This window comes from Cimex lectularius, unplaced genomic scaffold (assembly GCF_000648675.2).
Source record: "Cimex lectularius strain Harlan isolate CLEC.00 unplaced genomic scaffold, Clec_2.1 scaffold268, whole genome shotgun sequence".
In the NCBI taxonomy this organism is placed as follows: domain Eukaryota; kingdom Metazoa; phylum Arthropoda; class Insecta; order Hemiptera; family Cimicidae; genus Cimex; species Cimex lectularius.
Genome location: NW_019392848.1, coordinates 315,648 through 327,766, shown reverse-complemented (window position 1 = coordinate 327,766; position 12,119 = coordinate 315,648). Strand labels below are relative to the sequence as shown.

General features: G+C 34.2%; 1 protein-coding gene across 5 annotated transcripts in view; it reads right to left on the bottom strand.

The window, feature by feature from the left end:
• Positions 1–12,119, bottom strand: part of LOC106662035 (LIM domain only protein 3-like) — a 156,785-nt gene that overhangs the window by 79,091 nt on the left and 65,575 nt on the right. For 2 of the 5 annotated variants that reach the window (XM_024228676.1, XM_024228677.1), the window contains exon 2: positions 10,002–10,055. The exons of the other annotated variants lie outside the window; for them this stretch is intronic. The gene's annotated coding sequence lies outside the window, so the exon portion shown is untranslated. The remainder of the gene's footprint in view (positions 1–10,001; positions 10,056–12,119) is intronic. 5 annotated transcript variants of the gene reach the window in all.

The window sequence follows — 12,119 nt, the reverse complement described above, 5'->3', positions numbered from 1 at the left end:
AGATCCTCTACATCTAATTTTAGGAAATGTTGAAATATACTGAAAAATTTATACTTTACAATTTACAAAAGTGAATCGAAACATAGGTGCTACCATACTGACAGTTGATTCTTCAAAGAAGGTAGAATTGACGGTGGATTGCGAGAAGTGATAAACTCAACTTTGAACAAGTGCGTATGTCTGTACGTACAAGTGCAGATTTGAGCTTATATAACTGAGTAATTATTAAACCGAAATAACTGAAGGAGCACTGCATATTTGTTTTTATGTAGTTGGCATGTATCTGGACATTACCAGTTTTTTCGATTCAATAGACAATGGTCTTCTGATTAATATGTTGATGGTTAGTGACTTGTTTGGATCTAAACTAATTGAAAGTTTTACTAAATCTTATTTGATGGCATATTAAGAAGTAAAAAAACCCCTCTAAGCTGCTAAGTTCTTGTAAATGCAGGAGTTCCTCAGGGAACTGTTTTTGGTCAGTTTGGTTCTTAATATATGTATATATTTGATTTTATTAAAATGCAGATCAATGGTCGGCTATTTGGATTTGTTAGTGATACAGCTATTCTTTATTCAGAGAATTTATTTAATCTAATGTCAACATTAAACAGGGAAATTCATATAGTACAAAAATAGAATAGATTTTCTTCTTCAAANTCTATTCGATTCTCGGCGACAAATGAAATGGCCACGGAGAGCTTTAGTGAAGGTATATTTCATTTTAACTTATTAAATTTAATTATTATTCGTGGTACGGTTGACCAATTGATATATTTCAATTAATTAACGTTTTTAATTGAGAAAATAAAAGAAAAAAAGAGAAAAAAACGCTAATATCGACTACTCTGGGGTAGAATGAATGGTAACCAGAATATTTTTGCTTATAAAACATTACGTTGACTATTATTTTGTAAAAATCAAATGCCACCCTTGTTCTCATTCTCGGTTTTCACTGACCCGGTGAGGTGCGCGCTGCCAAAATTTTGAATAGTGAAAAGCAGTTTGATTTCCATAAAGCAGATTTCTTTGTTCCTACTCGTATTTACGCGTTTAATAATATTGAAAATTGGCAAAAAGGGGGGAAAATTCAAAAGGTGGGGTTAAGATGGGAAGTTAGTGTCCGAGTAGATCGAGGTCACGATAGATCAAGTGGTAAAGCAGCCGAAGATCGTGGGTTCGAATCCCGCTCGTGACACTTACTTTTTTATCTGAACTAAAAACCTTAATTAATTGAAAGATATTGGGACCAAGCAGACCACGAAAACCGGTGAACTTATTATTATTGATTCTTTTTCAAAATATAGTCAAACTGCTGATTGCCAGAATATCAACCACTACATTGATTGGAAATTATGTATCTGAGTGTGGTTTGATTGCAATCGTAGATGTAATTTCCATATTGAATATTTAATAACAAAATTTTTTAAAAAATAATGTAGCTAAATATGTTTTAAACCAGATACCATAAGGACGTTGCCCAGTCTATGGGTATCATAGGTCGATAATTGTAAATCACTTATCAAAAATTAATTCTTCCAAGTTTTTCGATCATACTTTTAACTCTGCAATGTGATTTTTATACAATTCTAATACAAGTATAAACACAGTTTTGATTGTATCTCATTTAAAAAGCGCTAAATTCAAAATTAGTAAAAATTGATTTTAGTAAGCCATAAAATAATTAGTAATTCTTATCAACATAACCGAGAATTTTTCAGTGTTTTTTCATCATTTTAGATCTAATTAGAGGCTGTTGATACTGAATCCCTGGGCACATTGATACTGGCCAGAAATGATCAGTGTTGATGTCGCGGATCGGCTCTTTCGGGCCTAGAACCCCAGCGCGACATCGATGAATCACGCACTTCTGATGTTTCAATTGACCGGATTCCCAACCAAGTTCAATTAGAGCATTGTCAGTTTTAATTCGACATCGACGAAAGGTTCACGGATTAGGTATCGCGTGAAGTAGGCAAACTTTAATATCGTGATGCTTATCTCACGGGATACACTCTGCACTGTTTCCCTCCGCCGAATCTTCTTTCAATTCTCGTTTCTGTCCATTCATAACACTCCACTCTTCTAATAAGGCTCACATTGAAATATTCAAGGGCCCTCTTTCAATTTCCTAATGTTTTTATCATTTGCGGGGAGGAAAAGGGTTACTACTTCGAATATAAATTGCACATCTGGTCCGAAATAATTCACAGCGCCTGTTTTATATCGTCTCCCTCGGAAACATTAAATGACGCAGGGGTGGAGTAATGGCTGATATACGAAGAAGACGTGATGGTAAAATTCTTATTTAAAAATCTGTCCCCTTCGTTTCAGTGAACTCTGGATGTTATTCGATGCAAATTCAAGTTACTTTTAGCATGTGAAACAATTTTAATTTACCAAAGTAATTGCCAGGCATAGTAATGCCGTTTGATTAATATTAAACAGGTTGTCTAACTGGAAACACTTATTTACATACTTTTAACACATTCAACATTTCTCCATATTTACAGAACAGGTATATTTTTCAATATTAAATGCCTGAAAGCATTTTAACCAACACAAAACATATTAAATACCTCCTTAAATTTACCTTTTTAAAAATCTTGGTTACAATTCATAACATTTGCTCAACTAGCAGCAAATAGGTATTGGAATATAAAGAATGTGTGGTGATTAGTGACCGTTAGTCGGTAATTATTCAGAAATCGTGAGATGCGGTCTGGTGTGATGTAGGTTTCAGAAAAACATTTTCTTTATCCTGCCAACGTTTCGATCTTTATTGAGATCATCTTCAGGGCCTGGGATTTACAAACATTGTTTAAATTTAATAAATACTTGTAGGATGTCGAAAAAAGTGAATTTATACAATGCAAAAAATATATTTTTTGCACATGTTAGTGATTTCATTATGAAATGTAAAATAATTATAAAAAAGTTAAAAATAGTTATTTTTATTTTATGTTTAAAATGTTTATTGTTTAAACTTCGATCCCTCCAGCATCTTTCGTTCAACCGGTCAAACAAGTGTCATTTTTATTTTACAAAGCGAGTTCTAATTGATTTATTTCTACCCCCCCCCTTCAAATTTACCTTTGCTCACGTTTTCGAACATTCAACTGTTATTTTTCAACTCTACTAGAACGTCATTTAAAAACCTGGATACATCAACGTAAAGCATATTAGATGAAAAAGTTTTTGTAAAATTTGACAAGTTGTAGGTATTTTTTGTAACCTCAGTAGAACGTGCAATCATGTCCAAAATTTTAAATTTTGTAATTTTGACATGTTCCAACTAATATTGGCTAACATTTTATATCATTCAGATTATTGCAAATGGAAGTATCTTACGGCAAATTTAGCGTTCTTTCAAATGGTGTAATTGGATTTGTTGTAGTCTGAACATTTTGGAAGTTGTAAGCGTTTTTATGTGGTAAGGTAGTGAAAAATTGAAAAAAACCTAAATTGACAAATATCTTCAAAATGGAGAACTTTCCGAAAATTTTCTCCTGGGCATTTTTTGCTCCAAATGAATAGTAGAACCGATTCCCTGAGTTTCGTCAGAAGGAACTGGGACACCCTGTATAGTTCATATCTGGATTTGCTAAAACGCCTAATCGCACGTCTAAAATTTCGTCAATACTTCTAATACAAAAATAATGTCTCTATTTAATGAAATAAAATGAGTAATAAATAATTGCTATCTTTCTTAATATGGACCATTTGCCACGAAGCGGCCCTGGGTTCGAACCCCGGCAAAATCCATGTTTTTATAATGTATTATGACATGTCAAATGTATTTCAAAATCGTCTGAGACACTCAACGAGTTGGACGTTAAGCGCTCCTGTATGGCAGGAATTTCTTTACTCCACTTTAGTAGTGAGTACTTTCAGAATTGAATCCGTTTGTTCAATCAGAAAAAAGAATCAGGATTGAATGTCAATAAACCGCTGTAAATATTCCAGATCATCGTTATTAATTTCGAACTCCTCGAGCAAACAGTTATCTTGGAATAAAAGAGAATAAATTAATACTGTTACAAAGTAAACAAGTTAACACGTTATTGTACCGTCAAATAATGACTCGACGGTTGACCGCGGCTTTAAAGGGCTCTGTAAACAGCCAAGTCTAAAATATTTCTACCGGGTCCAAGGTTTGAACTAACGTTTAACTTTCATTGAATTGAATTGAAAAGATAACATCCAACTTGCTGTGTTGAAGAACTTCGGTCAACACTAATTAAATAGACAGGCGTGTTCGTGGTCATGTTAATTAATTTCGATGGATGGCGGATTTCTGACATTGTTTGTTATCAACTCCAGCATAATTAAGACAATTAATTAGAAAAATATTAATTAAACGGCACGAAGAAAAACGTAATGATTATTTTCCAGGGAATGATAAGTGATTTACAAACCCTGTGGGGTTTAATTAAACCAAATAGATACCTGGTTTTAATGAGCCTTTTATCGAGATTTTATCGCAAGGCGTAAATTTGAGTAAGTGATTGACTGATTGAAAAGGCGAATACTCTCGTCCAAGCCCAGATTATCTTTACTTTCTTCACTTACTTGATGAGTGAGATAAAATGGAAATCTTCTTTCTGAAACACGAGACGTTGAAGTTTTAAAGAATCCTGTATTTTATCAATCGATTTTTTTTCTTAAAGTCGTTTTCGAACAATTTAAAAAACAAATCTAAACATATATAACGCGAAATTGGAAACATTTATTCTTCTTTCTCTCGACCCTCACTAAACAAGAGTTCTTTTCAAATTGCTTTCTATGAAAGAGGATTTTGTATTTTGTTAGATTTGATTTATTTGTAATAAATTTACATAGATTTAAATTTAAGTTTCAGGGGAAGTGGCAGGGCACTGTTACATCCCTTTACAAAAATTGATCTATTTGATCTCCAGTCTAAATATAGAGGTTTTTTACACTACTGTGCTCGTGGAAAATTACAAAAAAACCCAAAAAAGTGTATTTTGTTAGGCAAATTTAGCTAAAATCATTCCAATTTTTTGGCGTAATATTTTTACAAATCAACGTCAAAGACGATTAAGCGTAATTATTGATACTGACATGTGCGATTTTCAGAACGTACTCTGTCCCAGATGCAAATTCCCATGCTGGTAGAGACCCCGCATAACAAAAGTCATTTACATTCCATTTTAAATAACATTATACGTACTACTACACATCGTGTGTCCGTTAGGTACATTCTCACTTGTTCTTACGCAAATTCACTCGTACAAGTTCGAAACACAGAATATTGAACAGTCAAAAATGTGCACGTCCTCGACTAGTTCAAGAATAATGATGGTACCGTTGTCAGTTTGTAGGGTTATTTTCTCTTTATAAAGATTTGGACTACTTTCGAATTGTGAAATTTACAAATTTGAATTATATTGTACGTTTGAAATAACAAAGAGTAGTTTGATTAATATGGAAACTTTATTTGTTCATTCATTTATTGATTATTATAAAAAATCTTATTTGTTTTAAATTTACAAAAACAACTGAAAACAGTTTTACAAATTAAAATGCAAATTATTTGCTCAAGGAAAGATAGTTATAAAATCTACAGATCTGCACATTGCAAAAGGAAAAAATCAGATTGAATTGGCTGGCCTCTTAAGTTTCAAATAATTACCAAGATTCCAAGTGAAATTTCCGCATTTGCGGTATCATAAAGTCGTTCTGACTAAACCTTACTAAAAATAGCAGTTTTTGTAATAAAACCATGTGGATTTCGTAAAGGAGTTAAGACAAAGAATTAGAAACTTAATCTTTGGACGAACGTTTATTTATAAAACCTTTCGTTCTAAAAGCCCTATTTAACGGTTAGCTTCATTAAAAAAAAAAAAAAACCAATAATAGCAAACTTTGCTTCATATACTTTAAAAGTGTAAGGCCAGGACAGTGCCGAAGACTAGACAGTCTGACATGACTGTCATAGTCACAGTCCTTGGCAATGCTGGGACTGAATATGTCTTCGAGGAAATTGGAGATCACCTGTAAAAAACGTAAATATGTCATTCTGTGGACATATTTTAGATTGCTTTACTCTGATGATGACCTTAAAATAGGTCGAAAGCTCGGCAGTGACAACTGAATTTGCTTTCTTCTTCAAGACCACACCCTGATCCAGTGTTCGTGAGTGAAAAAGTGGACGATATTTCTAATACTACAATTGTAATTACAGCCCATGTTGAAAGCGAAGTAAACTTGACCAAAAAATAGATTAATTGAGGATTACCCTTTTAAAATTTTGAAGCAAGTCTCATCACAATTTTTTATAATTGGTTGCGACAAGAAGTAAATCTCTAATTACTTTCACGCTAATAAATTGCCCTCTTGGTCCTGTACCAAAAGTGACTGGAGAAGATGCAACTTCTGGACTAGTTTCCATGCCATAATAGCAAGCCTTTGATGTTAGTTACGGAGGTTTTTTATAAAGGTTGGTGTCTTGTTGTACAATTGTAAGATTTCCTATCTTAAATGGTTTTGGATATGAATTTATAAAAATATGACTACCATCCCTGATGTTTGAAACGTCGATGGTCCCTTGGTGGTCTGTCCAGATGAGTAAGGAAACTTTATAGGACGATGTCTTAAAGTCTTAAAGGATATTAGATTAAAATAGAGTTGAAAAAAACAAAAAACAATTTTGGATAAATTTTTGTTGTGATATTTTTTAGGCGGGTAAGCAACATCAGAATTCATATCAACCCTCCCCAGGGAGCAGATGTTCTTAAGCAACTCATATGTTATTATGCTATGGTCCCAGGTTCGAATTCAGAGCCGCTGGGATTCGAACCCGGGACCCTTTATGGCTGCTAAGAACTTGCGATTTTCAGTCCTGCGATTATTTAGTTGTGTGAACAGAACAAGCGACATTCAGTGAGATTCAACGCATATGCTACTAGAAAATCGCCTGAAACGATTCAACAGGTTCTATTTTTCAGACGACGCGATTGTCACGAGTAGAAATGTGAATGACAGAAATAGATGACCTTGCGCGCACCTGCTGCAGGACTGGTCACATTTCGAATAGACGAGTTCACCAGTGTCGAATTTCTAAGCCTAAAGGAAATCCTTGACGTTCAATTTGAAATGATTGATCAAAACTACCAGCAATCATTCTACAGTAGACTAAAGATTTCTTAGGGTGTTCCCTCGAAATAAGATGAATTTAGTAAATTTTCCTATTGGTTGTTCTCAGACTAATGAGGTGATGCAACCAATATTTTCTTCCCCATTTGATTTTCTTTTTCAGAAAACTGAAGCACAAAGCGACGACTGTACAACCGTTCTCGATGAGAAATTTTTGTACTATTCTAGTCTACTGCGCGCATCACTGTTTGCCGTAGCGATCGCCATTTTTCAGACTTGGCGTCTGAATTCACAAGTGCGTAGCCTTACTTACATTGATGAGCTCAACGTTGGTAATATTGTTTCTATTGTTTGACTACTAATTCATTGGGTTGTACTATCTAATGTAGACTAATAACAGAAACTGTTGTATCTCAGGAGTGATTGTCGACCAGTTTTGTAATATTTATGTTTTGGTATCAGTGATGAGATCCAAGACAGACAATTACTGCATTATCGCCAAGTTTTCGGCATTTATACGGATTTAGGTATTAGGTCAGTTCTTAAATTTATTGTACATGCAGGTACACTACTAAAAACATTTTATTTTTTACAAGGTACTCTTCTTGTAGGTAGTGTCTGTAAATAAATGCCATAAATTTATATAAAATGAAAATCAATAATTTCCATTCTTGGTTCACATCCCTAATCGCAAAACATCAAGAAATATTTGTTTTAACCCATTTATGTTTTAGTGGTCAATTGACCAAGTTACTTCTTTCAGTTATTCTTTATTTTATTTATTCAGTTTATTCTTTTTATGTAAGGGCTTGGTTGAGATAAAAAAGTCAGTGTCACGAGCGGGATTCGAACACACGACCTTCGGGTAATAACGTCGTATGCGCCCACTCGAGGCACTCTCGACACGACACAGACGACAAACACTTTGAGCCCTGAAGATGATCTCAATAAAGGTTGAAACGTTGGCACGATAAAGAAAATGTTTTTTCTGAAACCTACATCACACCAGACCGCATCTCACGATTTCTAATAAATATCGATTAACGGTCACTAATCACCACACATTCTTTATATTCCAATACCTATTTGCTGCTAGTTGAGCAAATGTAATGAATTGTAACCAAGATTTTTAAAAAGTTAAATTTAAGGAGGTATTTAATATGTTTTGTGATGGTTAATCACCACACATATATACAATAACTTATAATTTAATGATTCTTTTATTCCGAACTGACAGAATTAATGCGTTTTATGGGGTTACTTTACCTCGGCCGATTTTGAAAAGAGACAAGAATAGTAAATTTCGGAAATTGCCGCTTATTCGTCATCGCAAAGCTGATTGCGAGGTTGCGCAGGTAAGTGCTTAGCGCGCTTAATGTGCTTACTTATCAAGGAATGACGGCGGACAGACAGCAAATTCAAATAGGCCTCGAAAAGTTTCAAAACCAATTAATCAACGAAAGCCGAATCTACGGCGCTAACTAATGAACTGCTATGGACTTGTTTAATTAATATTCCTCCTCTAATTTGTCATCATCGCGTAGCACCATCACATCTGGACGAGAGCTGTTATTAAATACTTTTACAACAAAGAAATTACGCAGAATTAATTAATTCCGAGTGGGAGGGTGATTTTGTTTTACCTGGGATCCCTATTGTTTATTAGACCATAAATTTAATCTTTAATATCGTGTTAAAACGCAATTTCTCGTTTAATATTTCGGACCGTCGCTCTAATCTAAATGAGAATGTTTTTATATAATTTCTTCTGGCATTTAATTGCCATGAAAACCTATGTTCTATTAAGACAAAAGGGAAATTCGGGATTAACTTATGACGAACCGTGATGAAATTGTTACCTTGCATGCTGATGTAACGACCGTTGAGTCGGAAGAAAGGAAGCATCACGAGTCCTTTGCTTTACATTGGTAGGCGATGGTAAATGTTTACCTTATATTGAAAAAGGTGTCAAAGTCAAAAGTATCCAGACACCTCATGTGTTGGTAAACCCCACAAATAACAGTTACGTTAAACAGATACTCAGGAGGGAAAACAGGTTGCGACGAAATAATATACACAAAGCCCTGAATACAAAACAATGAAAGCGATCCCACTTTCAACAGCCCGAGAGCACGTTCCAAATGAATTGACATTTCCATTATTTGTCGGTCTATAAACGTGATGGATAACGCCTTGAGACGGAGCCGAAACAAATTTGAGCTTCACAGACAAAGAAAGGAACAGAACAGACATGAAATTTATAAATGAGCATGGTTAATTTCAGTTCGACAGTTTGATTCAAATCATTTTTAAAAATAACCAACCATATGCTAATAAGGCTCCCTCCGTCTGGTTTTTCTATTGGACAATACGAATGTAACATATCGGTGACAGATGGTGCACCGGATAGGCCTGGAGTATGCCGAGTGTTCCTCGCTCTGAGAGGGGCCGTCATTAAAAGTTGAACAAACAAGGTCCCAGGCGGTCGCTTTAAAATAATCAGGAGTATACGGATCATTCAACCGGCTCCGGAACCAAACCAATTTATCCTTTCGCATTCACGAGGCCCTTAGTGCCTCGGCCGACTATAGGGCAGAATTATTACTAACCGCCTCGTCAGGCACCCTTTTAGCCCAAATTGACAAACCCGTCCCACCATGGTAAAGAACTTTCCCGTCCTTCTACAATAATTATGACTGTTGTATAGCTGCTTGGTTTACTTTCTTTTCAGCGATGCTTACTGATTGAAGAGCACCCATGATAGATAAAGCGATTTAAAGCGTAAATCATTTTGATCACTGATTGTGGTACCGAAGATTCTTTAAACCTTTTTTTAATTTATTATCCGACTGTCAAAGGGTTTTCCAGTTTAAAACTTTTACCTGTCAACTGTACAGCATGCTTCTAACCAAACCATCCACGCTGATAGAACTTACCTGAAAAAAAGAAAAACAAATTGTAAGTATAGTACACAATAAGCCAGGGTACAAAAATAGAAGTGTATTTGTGTAGTAGTCAAGGTTTTATCAGTAAAATCAGTTAAAATTCAAAGCCGTAAATCAAGTCCCAATTTAAATGACTCTGAATAACAACGGCCAGTGAAGGCAGAGAACAACGTTTATACACTGTTTAGTTTACAGATTATACAGGGTGTCCCACGTAAGATGTTCTCCCCCCAAACTTCCTAAATTTTAATGCAATTTCGAAAAACATTTTTTTTCTTCTAATTTTTGGTATGAAGACTAGGTTTCAGATGCTTTATTGGTTCCTGAAATAACTTTATGGTTCATTGTTTTGGACATAAAATATGCCCTACGTACTATGTTTAAATGAGACCCCCATTGTTTTATTTCGCATTTCAAAACTAGGTCTCTTTTTAAAAAATTTCGCGTTAGTTCGGGTTTCGTTATCTTAATTATTATAGATTACCGAAATTAGAGTTTTACTACGTATTAACATTTTCAAGTCGGCCAGTTAAATTAAACAACACTCTAGGAAACTAGAGTTGCATATTTAGTGAAAAATTACCATTTTCTAGAAAAAATTAAAGGGTGTGGATGAAAGAAATGGTAGAAAAACAGAATGCCAGTTTAAATTAAACGTTTGAATGGTTTCCTTTTCATAACTTTTAACACATTTTTCGTAACTTTTTTTTAACTTCAATAGACGTTACTGTTTTGTCGATTGTCAACTAAAGTTTCCTTTAGTAGTGGCTATTGTACTGGCCGACGTCTACGTTTTAATACCTAGTAAAACTATCATTTCGGTAACTTCTATACAAATTAAAACATCGAACCCAGCCCAACGCGACAAATTTTTAAAATTGATTTAGTTTTTAAAACCGAAATAAAAAATGGGGCGGTCTCATTTAAAAAAGGTAAGTATTAGTTTATGTCAATAAACAATGAACCAAAAGTTATTTCAGGTACCAATGAAACTTCTAAAAACAAAACTTCAAAGATTTATCAAAATCGGATCAAAACTAAGCATGATAGGGAATGGACATCTTCAGTGGGACACACTGTGTGTTAAATTAATTTCACCGCAACTATGATCAAATATTAAATTCACTAATTTCGTGGTCCGCTTGACCAATTAATATATTACAATTAATTAAGGTTTTTAGTTGAGATAAAAAAAGTCAATGGTACGAGCGGGATTCGAACCCACGACCTTCGGCTAGATACGCCGCTGCTCTACCACTTGACTATCGTGACCTCGATCCACTCGGGCACCAATCGATTCGATTCGGTTCGAATCCCGCTCGTGCCATTAACTTTTTTATCTCCACTAAAAACCTTAATTCATTGTAATATGATCAAATATGTCGTCTATTTCAATTAATTTTTTCTATTTATCTTAGTCGTTGGTCGAGATGAAAAAGTTATTGTCATCTGGGTGATTCATATCCACGACTTTTTCATCTCGACCAACACCTAAGATAAAAAGAAAATTAATTGAAATAATTAATTCGGTCAATTATGACTGCTAAACATATAAGCATTAATATGTTGTTTATTTGAACGTTTTATTGTTGATTTTCTAATATTAATTTTCCTCATCTGCCTTAAGACTATTATATTTGTCTTATTAAACTTGTATTTTGACATTAATTGAGGTAAAATGTATTCAGAAATGAAATTCACAGTTAAGTACATGAAAATGTCAATTTGTAAATGATAGACATGATTGGTTTGAAATGAAGGATCAAATGAAGCAGTCTTCATATTTTCGTAAATGCCGAAATTAAATTTGTTCCAATCGTATAATTTTTTCTGCTTTCTGTTTAAATTGGTAGAGGTATCGACCACCTTTTACTCACGAATAATCTGCATCTTGGTATGGTCTAGATCTAAATGAAAAAACAAACTTTCACTGCTGAGCTTTAGAACTATTTTAAGGACATCATCAGGGCAAAACAATTTTAAAGATGTCTAAAAATTGACACTAAGTGTTTAATGAATGGTTTCAAATGTCTTTGTAGATGTACATTATTGGAG